The following is a 26,486-nucleotide window of genomic DNA, read 5'->3' as shown; positions in this document are numbered from 1 at the left end:
TTGTGTATGTGTGTGAGTGTGTGTCCTGAAGGACTGCAGAGATTAGCAAGAGCATTGGCAGGTCAGATATTTGATTGTACCATAAGCAGAAGATCAATGGCTCCATGTCACTGTGGTCTCCCGCACAAGGCCAACGTCAAACACTTCAACCACATTCCCGTTTGCCATTTCCAGAAAGGATTCACTTTACTTCTCATTAGATAGCATAGAAAAGAAGTCTATGAAACGGTGCTTGGAAACAAACTTCTTTTAACCCATTTGGTAGTGCATCTTGCCTCTTGTAAATAGAATTCATTAAATGCATCTAAATCAGTGACTGAGTTGAGGACCCAGCCACATTACCAATCCAATAAAGGTGAAACAGATTCAATTAACATAACTCTTTAACCAGTCACATTGATCTGATTAACTTGATCATGTCCACCAGCTCCTATCAATCAGAAGCCCAACACAAACATACTCCATACTAACACAAACAGGTTAGAGACATGCTAAACCACAGAATTCAAAAGTTTAAAGGTGCCGTATGTAATTATTTTTTGTTCAAAATGAATTTAAATGAGTAAATTCCAGGGGTATGACAAGAGATCTCGTGCTACAATATAAAAATTAGGGGTGTAAGAAAATATCGATACACGTGAATATCGCGATATGTTTGGCGATATTGTATCGATTCTCAAAAACGCTGTATCGATATTTATATATTTATTTATTTATTTACATCCAAGATTCGTGGCTTTGTGTTCGGTTTAAACCACAGACTGTATAACACCCAACCGCTAGATGGCAGTGTTATCTCAGAACGTATAACGGACGCGGACCCGGAGAAGCGCAAGGTAAAAGTGCGTGCATCACTAGTGTTTAGATTAGCAAACCCAGCTCTCAAGACGATAGAATTATTCCGCTCTTGCAGTATACAGAGCTGAAGTGTGGACTCATGTTGGCTTCAGCTATAAAGAAGCCACTAACGAAGTCGACAAGAATCATTTTGTTTGCAAAATAGGCCAAGTTATAATCTAATACGCGGGAAACACATTGAAACAGAGAGCTCGCTTAACATCCCGACGTCACCCGCGCTGCTGAGAAGTGTTTCGATAAAATGTACTGCACGTTTTCCACTCAGTAACAAAATAAACACACACCAAAACTGACAGTGGTGGCAGGAGAACAAAAGATGATAGCGATGTGGATATGGATGCACCAGCTCTGCAGTTCAGTAACGTTACTTGAAATAGCACTTTATACAATAGACTGCTTTATAGAAAACAGCTTTAGGGTCCGATCACACAGAGCGCGTTTTTCAGGTTCGAAAACGCGAGGCGCACTGCACTCCCTTTTTTGGTCGGCGTTTTCTCATTGAAAAATGAGCAGTGCGCTTTAATGTTTCTAGGCAACCCCCGAATCACCTGTACTGTCAGTCAAATCAATGTAACGGTCAACACAACGGAAGGCCTGCCGCTTCATTCATTCGATTGGACAACAGAATATAAGCGTGATGATGTTGCACGCTTTTCCACTCAGAGTGAACTTTTTTTCAACTTCATGCGCTCGGAGCGCTCCTTCAAAAACGCGAGGCGCCCAGGGCGCATAAGCAGCGCGCATAACGCTCTCTGCCAACCGAAATCCATTCAAAAAAGGCGCCTCTCTGCAAAAACGCGTTCTGTGTGATCGGGGCTACTGTGTTAAATATAAAACAAACAGTCATTCAGTCATGAAATGGACTGCACTTTCTGTTGTTAAATAGCCACTGCTATACTGTGAACCTTTAAAACATATACACATAAAGAATCCTGCAGTCACTTTACATTTCCCTTAACTTAGATTGCACATTGCATATGATTAGTGTTATAAATTATACTGTATTAATTAAATAAAATACTTTGTCTCGTGTTTTAGGCTTATGGTTGTGTTCTTTATTCTTTTAAATTATAAAAAAACAAAAACACACAAAAAAGAAATATCGCAATATATTGCCTCTCTTACAATATCGCAATATATTGCAATATATCGTATCGTAACCCCTGTATCGTGATACGTATTGTATCGCCAGAGTCTTGGCAATACACAGCCCTAATAAAAATGTGACAAGATTTCTCATTGAGTGAAAAGTGGTCTTGCGATATCGCCTTGACGGAGCGTGGGTTTTTTGTGGCAAAACCTTTTACAATGCTATTATATTGTTGTCTTTCAATGCACATGATAATTCATACTCAGAAAGTAGAATTGAAATGACATTCATTACAAGATGATTAGTTAAAACATTTCAAATTGCACCTGCAGACTATTTTTCCAGACTATTTTTTCATTGAGGATTTATTAAAAATACTGTGCAAAAATCTTGTCTTGTTCCCGTGAACCCAATCTTGTGTCTCATCTGCTAAGTCTCTTCAAATCCCTAGTTAATACATCATCAATCCTTCAAAAATGTGTTTTTGTCTTACCATGATTCACCTATTATGAGCGTTTATATTTTAGGCCGACCAGGATGCTTTTTGCACAAAACTGTGTACATATGCCACTCCTCCGTGTGTCTCCTCATATCCATAAAAAGAGAAAAGTTGCTCTGACTAATCTGACACATATGACAGTGCCTGTGTCATACAGTGCATTCGGAAAGTATTCACAACACTTCACTTTTTCCACATTTTGTGACGTTACAGCCTTATTCGAAAATGGATTTTATTCATAATTTTTTTTCTCAATTCTACAAACAATACCCGATATCGACAATATGAACAAACTTTGTTTGAAAGGTCTGTATGAAAGTATTCACAGCCTTTGCCATGACACTCAAAATTGAGCTCAGGTTCATCCTGTTTCCATTGATCCTCCTTGAGATGTTTCTGCAACTTGATTGGATTCCACCTGGGGTAAATTCAGTTGATTGAACATGATTTGGAAAGGCACACATCGGTCTATATAAGGTCCCACAGTTAACAGTGCATGTCAAAGCACAAACCAAGCTATGAAGTCCAAGGAACTCTGTAGCCTTTAGAGACAGGATTGTATCAACGCACAGATCTGGGGAAGGGTACAGCAACATTTCTGCAACATTGAAGGTCCCAATGAGCACAGTGCCATCCATTAATGGAAGTAGCGCCTTAGTCAGGGAGGTGACCAAGATCCTGATGGTCACTCTCAACAGAGAAACGTTGGAGCTCTGTCAGAGGAGAACCTTCCAGAAGGACCACCATTACTGCAGCACTCCACCAAAGACACCTGTATGTTAGAGTGGCCAGACATCACATGACAGCGTACCTAGAGTTTGCCAAAAGGCACCTGAAGGAGTCTCAGACCATGAGAAAGAAAATTCTCTGGTCTGATAAAAACAAAGATTGAACTCTTTAGCCTAAATGGAAAGTGTCATGTCTGGAGGAAACCAAGCACCACTCGTTACATGGCCAATACCATCCCTACAGTAAAGCATAGTGGTGGCAGCACCATGCTGTGGGGTTGTTTTTCAGCGGCAGGAACTGGGAGGCTAGTCAGGATAGAGGGAATTATGAATGCAGCAATGTACAGAGACATCCTTGATGAAACCCTGCTCCAGAGTGCAAATCTGAAAATGGCTGTGCACTGACACTCCCTATCCAAACTGATGGAGCTTGAGAGGTCCTGCAAAGAAGAATGAAAGAAACTGCCCAAAAATAGGTGGGAAAAGCTTGTAGCATCACACTTAAAAAGACCTGTGGCTGTAATTGGTGCCAAAGATGCTTCAACAACAAGTATCAAATTCAGGCTGTGAATACTTATGTATTTGTAATGTATACATACATTTGCAAAGATTTCAAACAAAACTTCTTCCATGTTGTCATTATGGGGTATTGTTTGTAGAATTAAGGAAACAAATAAAGAATTTAATTGTACAAACTGTAACAAAAAAATACTTTCCGGATACACTTCAGCTAGTCAGCTTGTGATCCTTTCCATCTAAAATGGATATATATTTTAAGCCTAGCAGGGAATGTTTTTATGAGCAGTAAGAAAACTATTTACATTAATATTTATGGAATATGATCTTTCCTTAATATTCTAATGATTTTTGCCATAAAAGAAAAACCTTAAATTTTTACCCATACCATGAATATTTGGCTATTGCCACAAATATACCAATGAGACTTATGACTGGTTTTGTGGTCCAGGGCCACATATATCAAAACAACCAAAAACTGTTCTGTGGATATCAACAAAAAAAAATTCTAAATTAAATTTGTTGTGTAGAACTAAAGTATTATGAAATTATGATTTTCACAAAGAGTAAGATATCCACAGAGCAGTTTTCTCTTGTGTTGATTACTCTATCTATTAATTCAATAGCAATTGAACTGCATGCTTTGGGCGGTGATGTGAATGTTCACATATAATATTTTCATAATGTACCAAGTAAGGTGGTTCGCTGTATAATTTACAGCATTAGATATGAGAGAATTTCTTTCATTTCAAAATGGAAATTATAACAAAATGAAATGGAATCAAGATTAATCAAAATTGGAATCAATTCAGATTGAATTGAAAGCTTGACATGGAATCAAACTGAATAGAGAAAACTTAATCAATACCCGGTTCTGGTTAAGACTGAAAATATATAGTTTTGCACATCCTTTTTTCACATAATATTTATCTCTGTCTTGCTTCTCTTGTTAGGCTGTTAGATTCATGTCCCCTGAAAGCCAACAGTGGAGATCCACTAGATGCAGCACAACTGTTAACTGCTGTACATTACAGCTGTTGTTATTATTTATAATGACTCATAAAAGCGAGAAGTAAACCCCTCATAAATCACACAAGCCAGAAGGCGTAGTGAGCTCCGGCAGGTCTTATTTCTTACATCTCACACAAATACAACCTACCCTAATTCATCACAGCCACACAGCTAACACGTCGCACACCCTACTATATCTCCGCTCCTCCAGTTCCGCCCCCTTCGTTTCTTTGTTCATTCGTTCGGCCCTTCTCGACTCTGGACGGTCTTGTCCGCAGGGTGGCAAGGAGAAAATGGTATGCATGATTAACCTGTAAGCAGAGCTGATTCCTAACCTGTAGGACACTGGCAGCCTGAATGGGGTCCATTCACAGGGTGTCCATGAAAAGTGCCTGAGGAAAGTGTGCTTTGTTATTACAGCATGGCTGCTTTATGATGCTGAAAAAAGCCTTATTAGCGCTTGAGTAATTGACGTCGTTTCCAGCAGTCCTTGGGCTATTTTTCCTGATTGCTCATGCTAGTTTTCTATTTTTCTGTTTAACATTTTTCACTTCTTTCTTTCACACTCATAAGTAATTGATTCCATTTTCCATCAAGGTAACATTTATGTCTGTCTCAGTTTACAATTGCATCCAAAAACACCTGAAAGCTGCCAAAATTCAGCTGCTTTGGACCAATTGCCTCTTCTTTTTGATGTAAATTAGACCGTTGGCCTTTAGTAATCTGGAAAGCAAAAGCTATGAGAAATCAAAACTGCAACTGGGTAATGGACACTTTAAAAGAAAATAAACATCAACATTTTAGGTACGAATGTATAATTTACAAGTGTCTTCTATCTGGTCTAACTTTTACTTATTTTTTACCACTTTAACTAGTCAACAAATTTTCTTCACTAACTTATTTCCGTTTTTTTTTTAGTATTATTCATCTACTATTATAGTATGATATTTTGAATTAACTTTTATTTCTATGTATTTTCAGTTTTCATTTTAGTTTACATTTTTAGTGATTTTGTTATGTGCTTATGTCATTATTATTTTTTTTATTATTGCATTGCATTTTTATTTTTAGTGTAAATTATGTTAACACTATTTCAGTTGCTGGCAAGGCAACACTTCTAATTTAAAGGGATAGTTCATCCAAAAATTGAAAATTACCCCATGATTTACTCACAGTCAAGCCGTCCTAGGTGTGTATGACATTCTTCTTTCAGACGAATACATAACAAAATATCCTGGCCAATCCAAGCATTATAAATGGCAGCAAAAGGCAGCTCAAAATGTAAAGCCCAAAAAAGTCTTTTGTAAGTATTCAACCGAATAAAGAAATGTAACTAGCGTGACGTATGGCATCGGACGTAGCATAAGAATTTTGAACTGCGAGAGACATTACACTTTCTTCGTAAATTAAATACGGAAGGTGGTTTTGCCGGAAACTATATATTTCAGTTTATAAAATATTAAATATGAATATTTTTCTTACACAAACCCATTGATTCACTTCAGAAGGCCTTTATTAACCTCTTGGAGCTGTATGAGTTATTTATATAATGGATGGATGCACTTTTACTGGGCTTTATATTTTGGGCTGCCATTTACTGCCATCATAATGCTTGAATTATATTGCTGAATTACATGTGAATTACCTGAATTACTTGAATTACATCTGCTAAAGATGTTGAGGTTCTCTTTGGGGGTGACGAGGATGGATAGGATCAGGAATGAGTACATCAGAGGGACAGCACATGTGAAATGTTTTGGAGACAAAGTTAGAGAGGCTAGGTTGAGATGGTTTGGACATGTTCAGAGGAGGGAGAGTGAATACATCGGTAAAAGGATGCTGAGGTTAGAGCTGCCAGACAGGAGGTCAAGAGGAAGACTAAAGAGGAGGTTTATGGATGTAGTGAAGGAGGACATGAAGGTAGTCGGTCTGAGAGAAGAGGTACAGAGGATAGAAATAGATGGAGGCAGACGATTCGCTGTGGCGACCCCTGAAGGGAACAGCCGAAAGAAGAAGAAGATAATGCTTGAATTGGCCAGAACATTTCTGATATAACTGATTGTATTCGTCTGAAAGAAGAATATCATACATGCCTAGGATGGCTTGAGGGTGAGTAAATCATGAGGTCATTTCCACTTCTGGATGAATTATCCCTTTAAGTCTTTCATTTAATATTTATATTTCATGACTGATTTAACCCGAAAGATTGGAAGTGAAATGTGACAACATGCCCCATAGGCGGGGTACATTGTAACATGTGAGGGGCATATTGTAACATGACCAAATGACAGCTTAAAATATTATCTTGTATAATAAAAAAATATCCACGACAAACTAAAATATTATTATTATTTTATAAAACTATAAAATACAATTATTAACTTTGTAAAAATAAAACAATTTCATTTTTTAATCATTAAAAATATACTAATTTTTTAGTTTGACAACAAACGCAGCGCTAAATACCTCTGAACAGCATAGTTAATAACATAATAATAATTAACAATTTCTGAACATTGAATCTTTATTCAACTTTTTATCATGGTTTCTCAATAGAATTCATAAAAATATAGAATTGTAACTCTGGGTTACAACACACACCATCTACACAACTGGGATTTAAACCATGGCTCTGCTGTTAGATCAGCATTAAAGAATGATCTCAACTGTTAAATAACACATACGATTACAATGATGTCAGATTTGTAGATTTGTTTAAATAAACACAAAAAACAGAGATGAAAAATAAACTTAAGTATGAGAAATTTACTTTTCCTAAAAAATTTACTTTTACTATGGTTAAATAAATGTTCAGTAATATCTTCCAAAAAAAAAGTTAATTTTAGGGCAATTTTATCTCTAAATAATGTTGACATGACACTAAGTTTCGTCATCCTGGAATGCGTGGAAAGTTTTAAACCATGCATGTTACACCGCGCTCCCCTATGTCACAGCAGCAGGGTGGGAAATTAGCCCCTGCCACCAGCCAATGCCGGTTACTTTTTCAAATTGGTGGGTGACTTTGCCTTGTAGACCAGCCACAGTGGCGGGTGGGCAGAAAAAGTTACATTTCCCACCCTGCACAGCATGTAGTATACATAATGTATAGCATTAGTCTTATGTCATATTATACTACCTAACTATGATTAAGACAGTCTTATTGTACATTTCCACTAAATTTAAGCCTAGAAGTAGAAACAGAAAACACTTTTGGTGTTCTCAGCATCATTCATGAATGCTGCGTATCAGGCATTCTGCATCTGCAGAATCAATCAAAACAGCACAACAAATGAAATTCAAAAAACCTAAAGAATGCCATGCAACTTTTCAGCTTGATCTTTAGTGTCATAAGTCAGTGTGAAGGAGATCATTCTAAGGTCAATCAATGAGTGAGTCCAACAGCCGTCAGCATTATACTCAACCAATACTTCATCTATTCCACTGTCATAAGCTCAATATGTCTATACAATGTGAGGAAGATGAATGTATTTAAATCATTTAGAAAATGTCTGAAACTGCAAAGCTGTCTAATCCGGTTCAACAACCAATAACAAATTTCAAATGGATACATCCACCCAATTTTATGATTACATACAACAGGGTGATGCAAGGATGATTTTTTTGTAGGCCATAACCCGGAAACAAGCAAGCATTTTAGCACTTCCTGAAGTCAGTTTTTTTTTTTTTTTTTTTTTTTATAATTATGTTTAGCTTTTGACTTCTGTAGATTGTATTTAGGCTTCAAGGTGTGTTCATTTGTTAAGATTATTACAATGAATAAAATGTGTAAAACTCATTTATTTTCTTTTGCAATAATCCAAAAGCCAATGGAAAATCCTATTGGGCTTTTATCGAGGTAACCAGGGTAATGCAAACTTCCAGGCTGACTTACAAAAATGCATCATCCCTGAAACACTCTATTAAAAGCAAACTAAGTGAAAATAAGTAGAGACATAACTATACTGAAAAAAATATTTTGTAATGTTTTTGAAAGAAGATTCTTATGCTCAACAAGGCTGCATTCATTTCAGTAAAACTGTTTTATATTTTAATTAGTGATGCACCAAAATGAAAATTCTGGGTCGAAATCGAAATTGTAGGTTGCACTTGGCCAAAACTCTAGCTGAAAATAGCTTATGTTAAAAACGTATACTACATATATGCCGTGTAGTATACGTAAAGAGCTTGTAAACGTCTTTATCAAACGATTTATTTCTCATTCACCCGCATTTGATTGGAATATTATTTTTGTATTACATGGCCTGCCCGATAGGTGAATATAAGTGCGGACAATGTCAAGTCAAGAGAAAGTGAACAGAGCAGATCAAGAAAGGAATATTATTTCACTATTTGAGATTCACTGGCCGTTTTGGTTGCCCGTCTGGAAAACACACAGCCCGTGACGTTGGGCTTTGTGAGCCCTGGCCCATACATGTCTGAGTCCAGCGTGCTAAAGGTATGTCCTATTAGACACGTACACAAAATCAAAATGATCTATAACAATGCAATACTATCACCTATAAAAGCATGTTTTACTCACATAAGTGTGTTGCACAATTCCTGTCGGATCCAATATAGAATGCACGGCGTTGTGTTTTAATCTCTATATATCTTGTTTACAAACGATTCTGCTGTGAAATGAAATGAACACGCATATATTGTCTTCCCCACGTGAGCTGGAACTGTATTAAAAATAAATGATGTATTACACATACCTAATATTAGGATCCGAAGAAAGCTTATGCAGCGACTGTGTTCTTCCACAACCAGGAATAGCGCAATATCTTGCTATCTTCGCCATGTTTGTTGCTGCTGGCTAAGCTAGCACAATCCAATCAGGTCCATGAGTCAGTGGGCGGGGCTATTGAATTACACGTGTTCTTATTCTGTAGAGGTGTGTTCCGTCGCATGATGACATATAAATGCGCACACAATCGTTTTCTGGGCCTGGTGTCTATAAAAGCTTTTCTTTGACTAACAAGGAAGGTTTCAGCTCTGAAACTTATAGGATATCCTTATATTACCATGACCTTTTATGTATCAAAACCTTAAGGGAAAGTTGATTTCCCAATTCATCACCCCTTTAAATTGGCCTAACCCTTTGAATGGCAGAGTAGTTACCTCATCCATTAAATAAGCAAAATAATAAAATCCAATATTATTGTGAGCATTTACTCCAAGATAAGCCTACAATAATCATCCATCAGCCAACAGCTATGAAAAACTAATAATTACCATAAACTAAAATAATACAAATTGAATATTAAATGAAACAACTCAATAAAAATAAGAGACTGCACTTCATATCGAAAGCCATTTCACAGCATCCTCTCTGTGGAAGGTCACACTCTGTAAAGTTCACACCAAAGTGTGCACCATAAAGCCCATCAGCACGGGACCCTTATTGAGAATGATGGAGGTGAGCTAGGGTCAGAGGCATTAGGCAGTCTGGCTGCTCAGACATAAACAAACACTGCAGTATTAGCACCTAACGGCCAGCTCTCAGACCGGCACGCCATTAACCTCCTCTTTGCCTTTTATTCTTATTTGCTGTTCGAGTGCAAATACAGTAGGGCAAACAAAACCTCTTCCCATGTTCATGAAAAGAAAGTCTGCCTGTTTGATCACCGCACTGGGTGGTTAGTCTATCGATGAACGTAATAAATACTGTTATGGATTTGGCTGGCTAAACACTTGAGTGCTAAAGGTCAACACCAAGAATTCTCTCCATCAATAGACTTAGGCTGTATCACCTGACGCTAATCAACCAGGTCACCCTGAAGGCCCTCTAACCAATAACACTGAGCCGATTTAACTTCTCCAACAGGTCACCAGTGTCAAAACAACTTTCGTGTTTAAACTGCTGAAGACCTAATAAGCGAGATAAAAACTTCTGTTGTTTGTCCGTGCTGTTTCACATGAACTCTGTTTCCACTGACCTTGGCAGTGCTAATCTTTGAATGTGTGCAGTGTCTCCTCTGGGGTCAGATGATTGTTGTGTCTTTAGGGCTTAATGAATCCAGCAGTCTAAAAAGGCCAGCCTTTCTCGCGCAACAACACAATGATTCTTTTCGCACGTATATCATACACGCATGCAGAGAAATGCCTCATGCCAATTCTGATTCAACCGATGAAACTAAAAACATTTTACCGCAAACGTTTTGCTGTGCCAAAAGACAAACGGTAAACTTTTTGTCATTGTCTGAAAAATGTTTGGATATCTGAATTGTTCAGAAAACCAAAATGAAACAGGCCTGTTCAGAGCAAGTCATGATAAGAAGCTATACATATTCAAAATGTACAACAAATGTTGAACATGTATAATCAATGTTTGCTACCAAGATTTTTCACACACTTCAATGCAAATATTATGTTGTAAGTAGGAAATGTTTGGATTAAAGAATTGTTTGGGACAACATAAGGGTGAGTAAATTATGAAAGAATTTACATTTTTGGGTGGTCTATCCCTTCAAAATAAATGTAAAGCTCCAAAATGAGCCATGCTGCTTTATTGTAAAATTCAGAATTGCTGCAAATCAGCCTTTAGGCCTGAAATATGAATGCATTAGTGCAAATGCAGACGCAATTCACAATGCTAAAATAGGCGCTAAAGCGGATAATAGCAGTCAAACAGTCAAAAACTGTGAAGGTGGAGCAAAAGTTTGTGGAATAATTTGCCACTAGTTATTAGAATGGGGCAGACTTGGGATATTTTAAGTCTAAGCTAAAAACGTATCTATTCTCTTTGGCCTTTAAAAATGACTTATCTTGATTGTACTACTTGTTTTAAATCTTATTTAAAACAAGTAAATGTTTTATCTTTTGGGTCTAATCTGTAAAGCACCTTGGTCAACTGAAAAGTTCTATATAAATAAAGAAACAGAACAAAACAGATTAAAGAGAAAGTAGATATCACTGAACAATTTGATATGATATTTGAACTCGGCCATCACTAAATAAGTCATTATTTAATTGTTGTTTTTTGCACACAAAACTATTCTCGTCACTTTATAAAAGGATTGTACAACCACAGTAGTGAGATGGACTTTGTAACAATGTCTTTAGTGCATTTGATGGGTCTTAAGAGAGGAAATTACATTGTTGTCAATTGAGGACTTTCTGGGCAATCGGTTTTCAACAAAAATATCTTCATTTGTTTACCGAAGATGAACAGAGGTCTTACGGGTCTGGAATGGCATTAGGGTGAGTAATTAATGACAGAATGTACATTTTTGGGTGAACTAACCCTTTAATGTCTTTATTTTAAATAAAAGTGTTTGTTTGCCACATAGTTTTACAAATCATCCTGAAAATAACATTAAAACTGGATAATATTTAGAACTTTAAAGTGTGAAGAACTTGAATGCCCTCGAAAAGTGCATCAATTTCACTCTTAAAAGGTTCTATAAACTCTGGGTTTAAAGGTTTAGTTTACTCACTGTTCAGTTATCATGGTTTAAGGGTCACGTTTCGGTATGGTTCGGTATGTGCTATGTTCAGGGAAATTAGTAATTAGCTATATTCAACTTTCAAAATAAAAATAGAGAAAATAAGAACATGTAAATCAAACTGCAAGCAACAGCCCAAATGCATACAATAGAGAAAAGATGCATATAAAAAAAACAGTGCTTTTCAGGTTTTTTCAGGCATTGAACAGTATGCTAGTTTTCAGGTACAGTAATCACATATAAATATAGTTTAAAAGCTATTCATTCAAGAGCAATGAGTAAACTCTTTGTTGTTTTAACATTAAAAACACCCAGGAGGAAAAGGATGCTTTAACTTTAAGACATAATGCACAGAAAGAGTACATACTACACAGGAACATGTCTTTCTCGACTGTTTATGTTCGACTTTTGACATAACATAGTATGTTTGCCAGGATACAATGAATGTTTACACGCCAAGGCTTAAATGAGTTTAGTTTAAACTAGGGCCGGGACTCGATTAAAAAAATTAATCTAATTAATTAGAGGCTTTGTAATTAATTAATCGAAATTAATCGCATTTTAATTGCATATAAATATTTGACCTGAGAACAATGAGAAGTCATTTTTCACACGGATTTTTAGTATACCATTGAATAATGACTGAATACATAAGCTTAATCAACAAAATATTGTTTATTTATTTCAGTCTAGCAGACCAGTGCAATGTTTGCCATTAAGTGTAGCAAAAGCATATTTGTGATATTTGAGGCTCGATGTGTTGCGGTGATACGCAAATTCCTTGTTGTATAGCTTGCACACTACCATGCTCTTGTCGACGCTTCCATTCTTTCATTTGTTAAAACAAAATTTCCCATCCACGGGGCCAAGCAAAGCGGTCTCATCAGCTTCTTCGTAAATGTTCACTATGGTTTGTTGTTGTCGTGACCGTCGTGACTCCTATGCGTGACTCGTGAACGCTAGTTGGTGTTCCAGTAGCCTATAATCGGTCCGTCGAAACTCATTCATTGAAAAACGTTCCGCGGTGCAAAAATAAGTGTGGTTAAAATTATGTTATTTTTTTTTTTTGCGTAATTAATTAACGTGTTAAAGTCCCGTAATTAATTAATCTTAACGCGTTAAAGTCCCGGCCCTAGTTTAAACACAAATAGCAACGGGTGCCTTTCATGGTCCCACCAGTGCTCACGTGCTATCGACACCCGGGTGACCACAACGTAAATGACTGGGTCATGTTTGAGCATACGGCACTCACACGGCACTTTTGTCCACGCTTTTTGATCATTGCTGTTGTAATATATTGGGAAGCCAGAATGTGCATCGGCAGAAACATGCATAAGCCTTACTCTGTCTGTCTGTTTCACGCATTGGTATTTCCAACAAACCATATTGTAGACGCGTCGTCAGATTGGAGATGAGTACAATTGTGTTGTGAACCAAGGGTGGAGAATGGACCAGATTACATATTTTACAGAGAACTGTTACACTCCTAGTACGAACCCTGAGATGAATAATGAAAAAATAAAAACAGTCTATTTCTGCCACAAAACCATGGTTACAGTTAGCATTGCTACATTAAATCCATGGTGAATGTTGGTGATTTGTGGATTGAAAATGGCTCATAACCATGTTTCTCCTGGTTTCCACATCAGCACTGTTTGATCTGAAATCTATGGTTTATAACAGAGAATTCTGCTTTGAATTTGAATGCTTCTAAATGCCATTAAATCTTGCAGCGATTTTATTAATTGTAAGCCGCATTCAAACGCTTTCCCACTGGATCTCCCAGCACTGTGCAGTAATGGTGTCGCGTGCTCGACCTGCAAGTAAACCTGTTCTGACTATCAGCTTGCTCTGCGCTGTCTAATTATCGGCCCAAGCTGACAAACGTACACACAGTTCAACTCAAAACGAGTAGTGCAGTTTCATTTCACTTTAGCTTCGTTTTCCAGTCGATGTTTCTCATATGCAACACAAAAGGCAGCTCTTATCAGCGGTGCAGTGTTGTGGTGGCACTAGTGCAAGCTCTAACAAAATGTAGTCACACCAGCAGAAAAAAAGGTCCTAATGTGACCATTTGGTCGAATTCTGGGGCCTGCAATTTCACGCATTCCCATCTTCATGTTTGTGGACAATATATTTTCTTTAAGTAGGCAACTACGGCCCAAAAGAAGCTTTAGGATAGCCATAATTATTATAACGTGCCAGTGTTGACGGGCCTATTGCTCTGCCCAAGCAAATCCCTAACAGAGAATAACTTTTGTAAAGCTTGAGCTTGATAGGCATCCAAAATAATTGTATTGTCACAAACCAAATGCGCAGCCCGCTGTTTCCTAATCTCAATGTTGAAACTGTATGCTGCATTAATGCGTACTAAATCTCTTGGCTTCAGTAACTCTTAAGCAAACACTTGGGTTATGTGAAGGTTATGTGGTGCTCAACTGCTGTCATTTTGTTTTGCAGATGGCACAATGAGTCCCTTAGAGAGCCACATAGAGAGCATATGACCAATCTGAGGTAAAATATTTATAAAGATCCAACCAAAACGGACTGAGTGAAGCGTTATAAATCTTATGAGCAATCTCTCTAATCGCTCTCATGCTCACACGCCGAACCCTAAAACAACCAATTAAAAGAGCTCATTCAAAATATATGCTGACTAACAGCTCATAATAAACTCTCCATATCCATTTATATCAACAGTCTTTAATGTAGTAATCAGGATATAGATGCATTAATTATGGATCAGGATCAAGGCAAGCGGGGAAATTACAGCCAACAGCTGTTCAGAGAGCGCGCACTGGCTTCAGTATTCATGCTTCAAAAAGGGCACAGAATTCTGCGAGCGTAGTCCACTTCACATCTCCCCTCTTCCAGGGGTCCATGTTGCCTGGAAACTGCCTTAATAGCAAATCCATTTTAATATCCTTTCATATGTATTCCAAATGTATTATTCAAACGTTTAATATCTTTTTAAACTCCCTCTGGGTAGTTAGGACTATTAGAATCTGCCTTCATTCTGTTTTCGCCCCTCTCGCTTATTCACTCATTCCTTTGTTTTCTCCATCTCTTCCTTTTCAGCCCTAAGGGGAGACAAGGCTACGACTCGTTCTGGGGCTCCTTATCATAGTTTTTCTGCAGGAGCGCGTGTGCTTTCATTCGGAGAGACTGGCGATGTGGATAGGAGAACCTCTAGATTTAAGGGTCGTTCACACTGGATGCGTCCTTAAATTAAAAACAACTAGAACGAGTGTTACGGAAATAGGCATTTAAAGGTAGCCTGGACGCCAGCCGAACTTAGCCCCGTCCACAATATTTGAGGTCGGGAAGTTTGGTCTGGACTGGATCCGTTGTGGAACAACTATACTCGAACCAGAGCTGTTCGGACCAATCAAATTGTCAGGCCGGGCTTCATAAGATGATGGACAGATGACAAACAGTAATGATCCACGTTACCAAAGAAAACTTGGGTTGAATTCGTTCTAATCCTAAACAAAGAACTTCGTACATGCATTCACCTTTACCATTTCTCTCAAAAATGATGATCGTGTTGGTAAGTACTACGTGTATCCTTGAATTATTTTCACGACACCGGCAAAGATCGTTTACACTCATCTACTTCTTCCACTTCTTCCAGCATACATGCAGTTGAGTTCTGTTGACAACTGTGTGTTGCTCAACATACGTCACCTACTCCTAAGTCCAAGCGATAAAACGATAACAATATGTATCACGATAGACATGTAATCGATATCAATAAAAAATACGTTTGATAAAACGTTTGATAATTCTTATCAAAGAACAACAGGTACTCGCTCTCTGGCAACCTAGCAATGTAGGGAGTGACACGCTAACAGGCACTCATGTAAAAGTTACTAGCTTGAAAGTGTCTTGTGTTGGATTCTTCAGTATCAGAACGAGAATGGAGTGATAGGTGGGAAATGATTGCCGCAGGAAATTGTTGATAAAACAAGAAAACAAAGTAAGCTCGCCAGTATGGCAGTTTTTTGGATTTTGTAAGTCTGACCGTAACAGAGCAATGTAAATTTTCCAAGACCACCGTCCCAACCAAGACTGGTAATGCCTCGTACGTTTGAGGAGTTTATACTCGATGCGCTCGCTCACTGTTGTGCTATTCTTTGAAACGACATGGGCTGATCCGAAATCTCCCCCTAAACCCTCATTCATTATTCTCTAAGTTAGTCCACTAATATAGTTCACTTGAAGGAGTAAATGAAAACAAGTGAGAGAAGTCGGACAGCCATTGAGTGTACATCAGCTGTACTACACTCGTTATTGCGGTTCAATGTTGGACTGAATTTAGCACACTCAGTAATGTCCACTATAGTTTCGAACACCACAACAAATGACTGTCCCTTTAAATAGTGCTCTAATAGTCCTCTATTTTTGCTCTGATTGGTTGTAGGTCTATCCAATTGAATGCAGAGGCCTTTTCTTTCCTGGTTCTGTTAAAACACGCCCCATAATTACAGCCCAATGGAGCAGTATAAGATATATATTTGTTTTGTATTTGTTTTTTCTTGTGTATAAATGTTTATTTGGAATTGTTTTATTTTAACCCCATTTCCTTTAATAAATCCATTTTATACTAGCTACACAAAATAGTTATACTTAGGACCTTAAGGGCAAAATTGTCCCCATTGAACCCCAACAAAACAATTTTTAATCACAGGGCCATTTGACTATAAAATGATGCCGTTAATAGCCTTTAATTCAATGGGCAAAGCTTCAAAATAAAATGTTTTACTATTTTTTTTTACCAGATGGTGCCATTTTCTCAGGTATGGCCTATAAAGCAAATGCTCGCTTTATTCCTGTTTTCTGCTTCAGCATATTATAAGAGCCAGTTTGATAAATTGTGCAGCTATAATTGTTTGGGTGTGTTGGTATAGATGTCAGTGTGGTTTGTATGTGTGATAAAAAAAATTGTGCATGTGTGTGTGCGTGTGAAATATTAGAGAGAAAACTGTACTGTAGAGCAAATCACAAGTCCAACCACTGTGTGTACCAGCAGAGCTTTGCTGGCATCTTATGGCTTGTTTCCACCTAGCCGTACAGTTCAGTACAGTTCGGTACGGTGTGCAATTTTTGCAGTTTCCGCTGTCAGTTGTGAATCCTACCCTTATCCCAAACCGGTCCATACCACTTTTTTTGGCAGCCCTGTGTTGTGGTACCTAGCACAGCACTCCAGTACTAAGGGGTGGAGCGAGACTTATTGCAGAACGTTGATTGGTTGACAGAGAATTGTCACTTGTGCATGATTTTTCAGCTGTGTTTTTCCTTGGCTCAAACAAAGCCTGTCATCTTCTTGTGACAAACAACCACATGCCGAGAAGCAAAAACAGGATCTGCTGTATTTTGTCCATTGTTGTTTACTTTGTTGCTTTCTTCGTCACGTGAGAATGACATTGATCAATACACCACGCTTATCAAGTAAAAAGACTGTTAGCGGTGGAAACGCATTAGGGTATAGCGTCCAGAATAGCACTGAACTGTACTGTCCTGTACTGAACCGTATCGCTCTGTGGAAACGAGCCATAATGGGGAAAATTTGGTTAAAAAAAGTCAAAAAAAAAATCTTACTGAAAGTAAATAAGATAATATTAACCTCAAATTTATGCACAACTTCAGATTTCAGATTCATGGCTTTAATTATCTAGCCGTTTTTTAGTTTAATATTTTATTTAAATATAGATATTTTATATAAAATAATGTTCATAAATGTTAAAAAACGTAAAACTGTAGTTTTTTACTTTAATAAGAATCGGCAAAGGGTCTTCTTTAAAATAAAACCAAACTTAAAGTCTCTGCTTTTTTGACATGGACATTTTTGTCCTCCAAGGCCCTCTGAGTAACTTTTTTTAAAATTGATGCACAAGAGTTAAATCAGGGATGCACCGAAATTTCAGCTACCTCTACAGCTAAAATGTTCAGACAAACATGTATTTTTGTTTTCAGGCCGAAATGGTTTTGGAAGACTGAAATCAATAACCAAACCAAACGTTTAATTAGCACTTCTCCGATGGCACACTCATGCACACAACGTAGGCAAGCTACAACAGTTAAACATTTGAGCAGTGTGGACACTAACTTGAATTGACTGTATTAATTTCTCGACTTAAAATCGGTAATGAAATGGTTTCGTAAATCTAAGATATTTTAGTCTGTTTTTTGTTGATGCATAAACAAAACTTCACTAAATATTTATTTAGCCAAAAACTGGACAAACTGATGTAGATACAATTCTGTCATTAAAAAGATGATATAAATCAGTTTTAGCATTTAAATGTTGATTATTAAATAGGTTTAATTAATTGATTGGAATTTTTTTTTTTTTTTTTTTGGGTAAGACATTACAATTTGGTGCATTCCTAATTTAAATATATTTCACAGAACTTCTCCTAAAATCTGTGCAGAAAATAAGAAAATAATTCCCCGTTTCTGTCTAAGTTTTAAAAGCAGCAAAAGCATATCAAACCAGCTATAAAAAAAAAAAAACTAAAATTAACATAATAAAACAACAATGTATTAATAATAAAATGTGTAAGAGATAAACAAATGAATTACACGTTCTAAGTTTTTCTTGGACCAATCAAAAGTGAATTTATTCACAACCAAATCAAACTAAATGAAGCTTTTATGAGGTCATGTGGCAAACGCAAAAACTAAAATAATTCATTCTTGTGTGAAAACTGGTAACCACTAGCCTAGAAATCTAGACGCACCCTAGCGGCAGCAAACTTAATCTGCCCACAAGTGTCGTCTAGGAACTCTCAATACCCATCTGAGCTGTATTCCCCTCACTCTGGACGAGCCAATCACATCGTGTATAGAGTCGGCGGGCGGGGCCATAATGACGACGGCCGAGTTGCATTTGCGTGCTTCTAGTAAACACAGAAACTGCCGAACGGTGGCGGTCTTTCGAATCAGCTTTGACGGCGATTCTGGAAGACTTGGAGTTAAGCTTTTCTCTGAGAAAAGAACAAAGAACGGCACTGAAGTCATTCTTAAACAGGGAAGATGTGTTCGGAGTTTAGCCGACCGGATACGGTGAATGTTTAATCTATCAAAGAGCTCTGTTTCACCTTCGTTGCTCTGGTTAGTTGTAGCGCTATCCTATCGCGTGCAGAGGGAGTTTGAAAGACAACCGTTTATCCCGCCCCTCGGATTGAGCCCTGTCTATGGTGAGTTTCCAGACCAAACATCTTGATGTGGGTCTGGCTTGTCAGGCTAGGTAACCACATTGCTTGAGAGTAAAGTGGAAATAATAATTTGGATGGACTATCCCTTTAATTTACCATTATTAAAAGTCCACTGAAATCAAAATTGAAGTTTTTTAGCTTTTAGTATGACTGTGTTAGCCTTAAAGTTATGAATAAGCTGGTATGTTCCAAAACTATGACAAAATTTGCATTTAGGAGATATAAGCATTCAAAATTTACAGTCTCCCACTTCCTTTAAAACGAATCTCAGATTTTGATGACGTCATCGCAGACTTCACTTTCTCGTCAAATCTTCTGTCCAATCAAAATGCACTCTAGAATCTAAAGCCCGCCCCTTACACTGCTGAAGCTGAAATCGGTCAGTTGTTAACACATATATACTAATTTCTACATGGTGAAAGGCACTAGTGCACTATATTTGTGATAGGAAACGATTCAGTGTAAATATTCTTTCATTCGAGGCGAATGAAGTCTGTTTTCACGTTAGTTTCACACACCGCAGCAGCGCACACACACCAACGGCTCTGGTCTAAATTTAGACTATAGACACAAAAGCGCAGCGCGGATAATATGCACAAGTCCGCGCAGACAACAAACATATCGACCCATTTGAATTCTGCACAGAATGCTGCATTTCAAAGTGATATGGAGGAGATTATGATGGGTTAGAGGAAACTGGCTTTACCAAACAGAGAAAGGTCCGCTCTTGCGCTCTAGTCAAACTGTATATTAACGAAACGCTATTGGCTGTTTCAAAAAAGGGGAGGAGCTGCTAACAGCTGGAGCCGTTTCAGGGGAAATTACGTTAACACATTGAATAATGCGGCGCGTTTCATAGCACTTCAGTGGGCCTTTAATGTGCACAATCAATATATTTGAAATGTGTATCCCACCCCAAGCTCATCTGATTGGTCCTTTTTTGAAACCAACACCATCCAGTTGTGTCGCATATAAAAGGCGTATCTATTTTTAACTTGAAACAGCAGCTTAAAAATACACTCATAGGGCACAATGCTGAAGAAAAAAAAACAGCTAAAGAAATATCAAGATAGGCATTAAATTGGCCACCATGCTCTCTAAAAGATCATTAATAACCATATTGGTCAAACACTACAAGGGAAATAAATATAACAGGTATTTGAGACCACAAATAGGGCTTTGTGTGCCTGTGTAGATCTAAATTCTTCCAGGATTGTTGAAGACATGACGCCACTTGAGACACAATGAAATGAATCTCAATAAAATACTGTAAACTGCCTGGAGTGATTAAAAAAACAAATGAGAGATGGAGTAATTATGATCCGTCTTAGTCGTCTGCAGCGAGGGCCTCCTAACCCTGCCATCCTTCTTGCCTCCACACAAGCTGTCTGTTGCCATGGTGAACAAAACTCCCGTTTACCACTCAGCATGACCCAGCTGTTTACAACTGTAGCGGATAGAAAAAAAACATTTCTACATGCACACACATGCACACACACACACACGAGCACACAAAGCCTAATATGCAAAATCAACAAAATAACTTGCTTTCAAGGGGTAGTTCATCAGTTAACACTGTCATCATTTTCTTATTCTGTTGTTCCAAACCCACATTTCTTTAGTTTTTTTTTGTAAGATAAACTACCATTCAAGATTTTATTTACTGTTATTTTGCATTAAACGCATTAAATTGATCAAAAGTGACAGTAATCCCGTGATACGAAGGTAATGTTGTCCTTTTGATCTTTCTATTCATCAATAATGCCTAAACAAAGCGTAAACAAAAACATTAAACAGAACAATTGCTTTCAGCATTTATAACAATAGAAATATTTCTGCACCAACATTAGAATGAGTTCTGAAAGATCAGTTTAGCCGCTAGAGGTCGCTTATTCAAAGCGAAGGCGTAGCTTGATGCCGCCGTAATTGAGTGTGGAATCATGGGAGTTGTAGTTTGACTCTTCACCTCCACAGCTGATGGAAAGAAATCTGATGGACTCGGGCAGAAATCATGAAAGAGCGACTGTATTAAAGTTTTATTAACGTTATGGTGGAATATGCAAGCAGGGCGGGCTGAGAGCTGTAGGAAAGAAACGAGGCTGCTGGAGGAAATGCTAATGAGAGAGATACGCGCAAAACACCAGTCTCTGAGCTCTTATTAGGCTTATGCTGCAGTCAATTCATTCAATATCATATCTGGAAATTGAGGGCAATGTGGATATTAGAGGTGTACGATTCTGGATAAATTGAGAATCACTATTTTTTGTGTAAACTGGAGATCACAATTCTCCCACATTCTAAAGATAGAAAGAAAAAGAAAAAAACATCAAACAAACAAAAAACCTTGGTAGAAATAGTGTTCGCGAGGCACTGCCAAATCTACTCAACAAATTCAAACTCAAAAAATAACAGCAAGCAGCTCTATAATTTTCTGTACTTTGTTTGGCTGGCTCTATACTATATAATGCAAGTTTCACCGCATCCAAAATGATCTCACATCGCCGACTGACTAAACACACCGCCGTTTAATATACTGGTGAGGGGGTGGTGTGCTGGTTAAGTCAGTCCTTTAAAAGGTGACAAAAGTGCAGCCAGGTCCCAGGGGAGCCAGAGAAAGGTAATGAGGGCGATCCTTTAGATGTTACCCTTCACTCTGCAGTCTTTTAATTAGACTGCTGATCATACATAATGAAGTGGAAATGCCATTTCACATTTTTAAAGGTACAGCTACTTAACAAAACTGAGTAACACTTCTGTCTAAAGCATATCTTGAGTAATAACATTGTCTTGTGAGTTGGTCATTACAGGTAAAAAAAAAAATGCAAAAACTGTACGTATTAACATTCAAAAACCCCAAAAAGGAAACCTTAAATCTGGTCTATGATCAGCAGATGAGGGTGATGTTTGAGCCTACAGGCAAGAGAATCACGGCCTCCTCAAGGTGAATGACAGGAATTATGGGCTGCTTCTTCAGGGGCAATCCATCTGAGGTCAGGCAATTAGAAAACCCTGTTATCATTGCTCATGTAACTAAAAGGGTTCAGACTGTCAAATTACCATGTCAATGTATGTTAATCTAAGGTTTTCTTTGCTACGTTTAAACCGGATTCAGCCACCCTAAACCTTCATTTTCAAGCCTTTTTATTCACCCTTTCGTATAGAAGACCACTGAATGATCTGTCATCTTAAGCATCATAATACTGAAACGTTCTGTCTGTCTAAATCCTTGGTTTATTACAGCTGGTAAAAGAATTTCAGTATAGAAATGACCTTCACATTTTTTCAAAGCTCTTACGGAAATCAAGCGAGAGCATGATATATAATTCACCAAAAAAGCTGGAAATTCATAGTTTAAAATCACCCTTGTTTCATTCCAAATCTGTATGACTTTCTTTGTTTTATGGAATATAAAAAGTAAAATTTTTAAGTATATCCTAGGCACTCTTAAAAATAATGAAAGAGAATGAGGACTGAGTCTACCATACTTCTGAATTGGGGAAAGAGAGACCAAAATATGTTCAAGACAGAGCAAAATGTAAGCCATTATTCACTAAAAATGTTGACATCCGTTCTGGTTAACAAAAGAAGTCTAAACGATTCAATCATGAATCTGAGTCGAGCTCAAGTCACAGTCATAGCAGTTAACAGCTCACTGGATGGGAAGTACGACTCATTCTGTTCCTCAAACAAACCAATCATGACACCACATATGAATAGTATGAACAACTTTTAAGACACATTTATCACATGTTTTATGTACCTTGAAAGATCCGGTCCACAACAGTAATTGCATGGAAAAGAACAACCAACACATTATTCAAAATATCATATTTTGTATTCAACAAACAAGGTTTGCATGAGAGCGAGCAAATGATAAAAGAATTGTGATTTTTGAATAACTTATTTAAAATTTATTTAAAGTAATCTCATTTGAACTGTGGATAGTAAATATCTGACGATAATTCAAACTGGCAATTTTGATGGGCAACCATCTAATCAGGTGAAACCATTCATTAAGGTAATTAATTACTTTGATAGAGCCATCGGGAGATGAATATAATAACAACAGAGCCAGCTTTTCAAACTAATGTGGACGGCCTGGTCCCAGGTGCTGTTTTTCTCTTTAATTGAGGGTGAAAGACCATAAAGAATCTACCTTTAACATTTCATACACTCATCCAATTAACCCTGTGTGCTGGTACAGGGTCACATGCATCGTAGAGACCTCCTGCCTGCTGCTCTCAAGAAGTGTGACTTAAAGATTATTTTAGTCATTAATGAAGGGGAGAGAGGAGACAAGTGAGAGAACACAGTGACAAAGGTCCATATAAGACCAGACGCAACATTAGAAGTAAGCTTTTGAAGCTGGATCGTATATTTTCTATAGACCTTTAGAGCTATATAATGCTATTACTATTACTCATACTTAGAGGGACAGCTTATCCAAAAATTAAAATTCTAGTATTTTATTCACCCTATGTCATTCAAAAGTTTTGATGAGCATTGACTGCCAAAAAAAACACAGAAGCTATATCAAAAGACTTAAATTTAATAGAAGGTGGGCGCTTCTAAAAAAAAGAAAGCTTCAATCCACCTTAAAAAAGCTACCTGACAAAAAAAAATTAAAAAATACTAAAGATTTTTGACAAGCACTCCAATATTAATTGAACCACACAATAAAATGGAGTGGAAATATAATGAAAAAGGACAGATCTGCCTAATTTTCTTTTTTCTTTTTTTACTTTTCCGACTTATCAGGTCTGTTTTAAGTCCCAAATGAGACCTGGCTTTCCTCCTGTTTTTAACATGTTTATCATTAATACTGGAAGAGACTCAAACGTCTGTAGTGTAAATGCAGCTCTATGCATTAACCAGATGGTCGAGTCACTTTCAGGGTAGTGCAAGTAACTGCACTGACATTAAAATTCACACAGAATTAAATTAGCTTCAAGAATTATTCCACTTCACCGCCTTGGGATTGTGCATAACACAATTAAAAACACCTTGCCTTTGGCAAACCCAACACAAAATGGGTCCATGAATTAGCACAATGAATTAAAACCTCCATTTAATATAATTTCCTCTTATTTTTATTGCTATTACCCCAGATGAAGGGACGCAAGCAATCAAAGTAATGGAACATTACAATTGAATCTAAAAGTCAAGTACGGTCCCTGTCTTCAACGTGTAAAGTTACGGTCATAAAATGCAATCCAAAAGATTTAGATAGACGTTTCGGTGAAGGTGGCGTGACACATATTTCTCTAGCCATTTAAAATCATGGTGCTGAACTCTAGTGTGATGAACTCTCGGCGAGAGATAATGCTCCGCTCACCTCTAACATCTCCCTCCATTAGCGCGTAATGAACAGCGTGGTTTGAAAGCGCAGCTATTAGATGGAATGTATTTCTCCCCGTTCTCGCATCCCACAGATGATGGCAGGTCAAAGGGGGCGGAGCTTTTTCTCCATTGTGTTGATTAATAAGATGCATTTAGTCACCCAGAGCATAACATAGTGAAGAGCAACTAACAAGGAACATGCTGTTTTTATTAGGCGTCCCTTGAAAGAAAATTGAGATCTTAATGCAGTCATAATCTGCAGCATTTGCGTCTTTTGCAAAAATAGAAGATATGCCAGCATTATCATATTTCTGCAGCATGCGTGTCTAATTCATTGAATCAACGGCAGGGTTAAGCAAGGTTCAGCCAACACAATGGTGTAGCGCTAAGCCATTACTCTGCATTGCCTATGGCGACCAGCTAGTTTTCATTGGCAATGGTTCAGTACTGCAAGACCACAGACCATTTACATTGAGGGACAACACATTATGCCCAGAATACCAATAATGCTGGAGGTTCTAGACATTTATGAAAGCAATAAAGAGTCTCACAATTGAAATGTCACTCTGTGGCTGAGCAAAAGGTTAAATCTAAGTTTTATGAAGCTTAAAATTAATAAACAAGATGTTCATCCAACAGACACGGTGACCCACCTAAAGTCAATCAAGAACGGAAAACAATATTGGCAGTGCTGTCAAGTTACCATTTACAAAGATTACCAAGTTTATTATTTAAAGGTTTGAGGTCTATATATATATATATTTTTTTTTTTTTCTGAAAGAAAGAAATTAATACTTTTATTCACAAAGGATTGATCAAAAATGACAGTAATCCATCCACTGTTAAAAGTAAAAGTAAAATTATTATGTTCTTTTGAACTTTCCATCCAACAATTAATATATATTAAAATATATATAATTTTTTTTATATATATACAAAAAAAATATATAATTTTTTTTCAACCTTACCATCACAGGAATAAATTGTTTTAAAATGTATTAAAACGAAAACAGTTATTGTAAATTGTAATATTGCATATACTGTTTTTACTAGGGATGCACCGATATGAAAAACACACTAACCCATAATTCTTTATATTTTAAAGGCGATAACATATATATTGGCCAATAAATATAAATCGGAACTTTTGAGTCCCACCACAATATTCATCCAAAGATAGACCTCTATATACACTATACACTATAGATTTTCAAGAGTAGACTATTTTAAGTCATAAAGCAAGCAGGATATATTAAAATGTAGCATGGATTCGGGAGGAATGTGGGACAGCCGGCCTCGAAGCCCTCCAAGCTCAACAGCGCACCACAAATTTACAATGTACATCTGTGGTTAAAAATGTAACTGCGGCGACCTCTCATAGAGCCTTATTTTCACGTTAAAGCTCGCTCCAGAACAAGGCGATATCAGTCGGCTTCAGCTACTATGTGTCTGCATCACGTCAGTAACTGCTTGGCATGTTTGGTTCTTCCTATGTGGAGTAGCGTATAAAAATTAATTATTTGATAGATTATAAACCCTTAAAGGTGCACTATGTAGTATTTTTGCAGTAAAATATCCAAAAACCACTAGGCCAGTGTTATATATTTTGTTCAATTGAGTACTTACAATATCCCAAATATTTCCAACTATTTATAAATTATGAGAAAATTGCAAATTTAACCAAGGACATCTCAGCATTGCGTCTTAGGGAGTCGCCTGTCAATTCTGTCATATCTGCGTTACCCTCGGTTTTCGTCCTGAGAATAAACATAAGTA

General features: G+C 37.3%; 1 protein-coding gene across 4 annotated transcripts in view; it reads right to left on the bottom strand.

The window, feature by feature from the left end:
* pard3bb (par-3 family cell polarity regulator beta b) overlaps positions 1–26,486 on the bottom strand; it is a 460,252-nt gene that overhangs the window by 385,003 nt on the left and 48,763 nt on the right. The gene's annotated exons all lie outside the window — the stretch shown is intronic.

This window comes from Pseudorasbora parva, chromosome 5, assembly GCF_024679245.1.
Source record: "Pseudorasbora parva isolate DD20220531a chromosome 5, ASM2467924v1, whole genome shotgun sequence".
NCBI lineage: Eukaryota > Metazoa > Chordata > Actinopteri > Cypriniformes > Gobionidae > Pseudorasbora > Pseudorasbora parva.
This window is presented reverse-complemented; position numbering and strand designations above follow the sequence as displayed.